Genomic DNA, 4,726 nt, shown 5'->3' with positions numbered 1-4,726 from the left:
TTTGTCGGTGATTTATTACTTGATTTGTTACTTGGCAACCGAAAGCTTCAGTCAGGGTTGGCGATTGGGGCTTGAAGTCATCATGACCAATTTTTGGGGGGTTGCTTATAGTATTCCTTCACAGCCAACAGGGGGCACTGTTTAATGTTTTACAGCTTGTGCTCAAGCAACTGCTCACGATAATACAGTGTGTACTTTGTAAATTAGGGCTATAGATTAACACACAGATGCCATTTGGGATAGATGTTTTGCAAATGTTTCCCAATCTTCTCTGATAGGGTGAAAACGAAATTGTTTACCCGCTTGGGTCCACAGGACCAGAAACACTGAGATGGATTTAACATCCAGACACAACAACGAGTGCTGGGTAAGAGCAACGACAACGAGTGCTGGGTAAGAGCAACGACAACGAGTGCTGGGTAAGAGCAACGACAACGAGTGCTGGGTAAGAGCAACGACAACGAGTGCTGGGTAAGAGCAACGACAACGAGTGCTGGGTAAGAGCAACGACAACGAGTGCTGGGTAAGAGCAACGACAACGAGTGCTGGGTAAGAGCAACGACAACGAGTGCTGGGTAAGAGCAACGACAACGAGTGCAGGGTAATAACAACGACAATGAGTATCTATTAAGGAAAGTAAATTGTTAAAAACGAAAAGGAACAAGGGATAGCTTGCTAGTTGTCAATTCATTGGTTCTGAGTGTCTATGGTACTCCGACATATGGCATTGCCCGTCTGTTCTATCATACCAACTCATTGTCGTGCCAAACTGATCTTAGAATAGGCAAGAGCACACATTGATCTGCGACCAGGCTTTGGTGGGAGAATCTCGGTGGAGAAAAGGCCATTTTTACAAGGCAGCAAGTTTAATCCAAATATGACGCTAAAAGGGACGGACCTGTATGATGCATTATACACTTTACTAAACTCTATACGAAATTAGGAGCAGATCATTTTCTTTGGTTGCAAAAGTATTTTTTTTGTATCATAATAAATGCTGCCTTGTAATTTATGCTACTAGATTTAACACCATATGATCAATCAGTTGTTTGTGTGACACCTCATTGTTGAGTTTCTGCCATATTCCTTCTCATTCTAGCCTCATTATTGATGGCCAGGCAGTGACAATGTCTATTTTATTTAGTATGTAGCTAGTATAATTGAGTTTTCCATTTAAAAAAAAATGTGCTTTGTTTAATTTGTAAGTGATAATGTCACTCAAAACCTATTGCTCTGCAGGGATAAATCCATGCTGGATTAAGAATGACCGATTCTCACATTCCGATGCAACCCAGAACTGTCAGGTCAGTGAATATGAACCGGCCCCTTGCGGCAACAAGAACCCATCTCTAAGTGTCTCTGAACGCATCAGGTTTCTGGGACCTGTGAAACAGAATCTGTTACCTTTATTGTTGGTACTTAACTTTTTAATTAATTTTCACTTTTAACTCTTAAATCTAGCCTCATTCTCCAGAATAACTGTTTCAGTCGATTCTGATTTGGTTGATTTCGATGGTCCATTGAACCTTACAGTACTTTAACAGTTGACAACACTTGTGTGAGGATCGCCTGTCTATGCTGTCGCTATGATTACCGGACTATCTGCCTCTGCTTTTGTATCCGTAATTTCTTCTATTTGACATGTTTGTTGATGTTTCATTTAACATGTTGTAGTTGATCTAGCCTGGTCCCAGATCTGTTGGTCTCTTTGGTCATTACCATAGGAATTGGCAAGACAGCAGAAACAGTTCTGGAACCAGGCTAGAATTGATCCAACTTGAATATTGTCCAATGGGAAATGCAGTGTCTGGTTGAATATTATCTTCCCAGCAGGGTTGGAGTCAATTCCATTTAAAGTTCAGTCAATTAAGGAAGTACACTGAAATTCCAATTCTCCACAATGCTTTTCAATGAGGAAAATTTGGAATAGATTTTCTGAATTTACTGGAATTTATTTGACCCCAAAACAGTTTGGATTTAAGTATAACTGATGCCTTTAGTGAGAGGTCTAATGCCCTGCTTCTCGGGTGGTTTAGTTACGGACTACGAGGTGAGTTTGTAACGATGATGCTGTGAGTCCAGAAACAGGTGCTGGTGAAACGTTTAATAAAACAACGAACAGGTAACAAGACAGCGTAACAGTGGCGAGATAGCATGAAAACAGGAAACAATACCCACTGAGGAATGAACATAAGGGACATATAAAGGGGAGGTAATGAGGAAGGTAATGGAGTCCAGGTGTGAATCGTGATGATCTGCAGGTGAGAGTAATGAAGGATGCCAGGTGTGTGTAATGATGAATCCCAGGACCGGTGGGTAGTATTCCGGCGACGTCGTGCGCCAGAGGAGAGGCGCAGGAGTAGACGTGACAGTAGGCACGCCCGTCCCCCCTCACGGACGCGCGGCTCCTGCTACAGGACGACGCCGACCAGGGAGGTGACCCTGAGGACAAGGAGCGGGTCGGTCCGGGCGGCGAAAGTGGAAATCACAGATGATGTTGGAATCCAGAATGTCCTCCACCGGAACCCAACACCGCTCCTCTGGGTGAACACAGGGGTCTCACTGCGGTGGCGTTCTGCCTGTTCCTTTTGACGATGGGCGATGCGCTGGAGTCTCACATGCGCGTCGCTCCACACTTCTTCTGCGCGCCGGAACTACTTTTCAACTGCAGGAGCGTCGATCTCGCCCGGGGTCCACGGGGCCAGGGCTGGCTGAAAACCCAGAGCACACTGGAAGGGGGTCAATCCAGTAGAAGAGTGACGCAGCAAGTTCTGGGCATACTCTGCCCATGGTAGAAATCGTGCCCACTCACTCTGCAGGTCCTGACAGTGACTCCTCAGGAACCTCCCCAGTCTTGGTTCATCCTCTTCACACCGTTGGGTGTAGGCCGGTACCCGGAAGTCAGGCTGACCGTGACCCCGAGCTTCTCCATTAAGTCCCTCCCATAGTCATGTGAATTAGGGGCCACGGTCGGGGGGCGAGGTATGTTGATCAGGCTCACGTCGCTGTGGAGGAATTTTGGTCCACTCTTCCCTGCAGAACTGTTGTAACTCAGCGACATTTGTGGGTTTTCAAGCATCAACTGCTCATTTCAAGTCCTGCCACAACTTCTCAATTGGGATCAAATCAAAATCCGGTGTAGACCTTACCATGAAATTACCATGGCTTCTGGTTGGATATGTACGCACGGTCACTGTGGCGATGACATCGTCGATGCACTTATTGATGAAGCCGGTGACTGAGGTGGTGTACTCCTCATTGCCATTGGATGAATCCCGAAACAGATTCCATTATGTGCTAGCAAAACAGTCATGTAGCGTAGTATCCGCGTCATCTGACCACTTCCGTATTGAGCGAATCACTGGTACTTCCTGCTTTCATTTTTGCTTGTAAGCAGGAATCAGGAGGATAGAATTATGGTCAGATTTGCCAAATGGAGGGTGAGCAAGAGCTTTGTACGCGTCTCTGTGTGTGGAGTAAAGGTGGTGTAGAGTTTTTTTTCCCCCTTTGGTTGCACATGTGACATATTGGTAGAAATGAGGTAAAAATGGATTTAAGTTTGCCTGCATTAAAGTCCCCGGCCACTAGGACCTACGCTTCTGGATGAGAATTTTCTTGTTTGCTTATGGCCTTATACAGCTCGTTGAGTGTGGTCTTAGTGCCAGCATCGGTTTGTGGTGGTAAATAGATGGCTACGAATAAAATAGATAAACTCTCTTGGTAGATAGTGTGGTCTACAGCTTATCATGAGGTACTCTACCTCAGGCGAGCAATACCTCGAGACTTCTTTAATATTAGACATCGCGCACCAGCTTTTATTGACAAATAGACACATACCCCCAGCCCATCTTACCAGACGTAGCTGTTCTGTCCTGCCGATGCACAGAAATCCCAGCCAGCTGAATGTTATCCATGTCGTCATTCACCCACTTTTCAATGTCCCGTTGGTAGGATAATCTCGAACGAAGATCATGCAGTTTATTTTCCAGTGATTGCACGTTGGCCAATAGAAGGGGTGGTAGAGGCGGGTTACCCACTTGCCGACAAATTTCCACAAGGCACCCCGATCTACGCCCCCTGAAAGTTCCGTCTTTTCTTCAGGCGAATGACGTGGATTTGGGCCTGGTCTCGGGAGAAGCAGTATATCCATTGTGTCGGACTCATTAAAGAAAATAAAAAGTCTTTGTCCAGTTTGAGGTGAGTAATCTCTGTTCTGATGTCCTGAATCTCTTTTCGGGTCATACGAGACGGTAGCAGCAACATTGTATACAAAATAAATTACAAACAATGCGGAAAAACAAACAAAATATCACAGTTGGTTAGGAGCCCGTAAAATGACAGCCATTCCCTTCGGCGCCATTTCAAGTCCTGCCAAAACTTCAATTTTGTTGCTTTTTAACCATTTTCATGTAGACTTCAGAGATCTCTTCTCTCAATTTATCCTCTGTGGGTGAATATTGAGAATGAGACAACACAGTAAAATGATTCATAGCTAATCAGAGAGAGAGAGAGAGAGAGAGAGAGAATTTGAGAGTTTACGTACTATACTATTGTTTTAAAGGCGTCATTCACTTTTAACAACGCCCCTCTTTTCACTATTAAATAATGGTCAACTATTCAGATTTTTATTTTGTATTGCCTTCATAATTCTTGTCTTACACAGTAATGCAAAGTCTGTGCACTGCATTCTGTACCCTCTCTAAGGCGTCATTGAGACCGTCACATG

The sequence above is a fragment of the Salvelinus alpinus genome, chromosome 9 (genome assembly GCF_045679555.1).
Source record: "Salvelinus alpinus chromosome 9, SLU_Salpinus.1, whole genome shotgun sequence".
Taxonomy (NCBI): domain Eukaryota; kingdom Metazoa; phylum Chordata; class Actinopteri; order Salmoniformes; family Salmonidae; genus Salvelinus; species Salvelinus alpinus.
The sequence above is the reverse complement of the archived record's forward strand: the minus strand, read 5'-3'. Positions refer to the sequence as shown.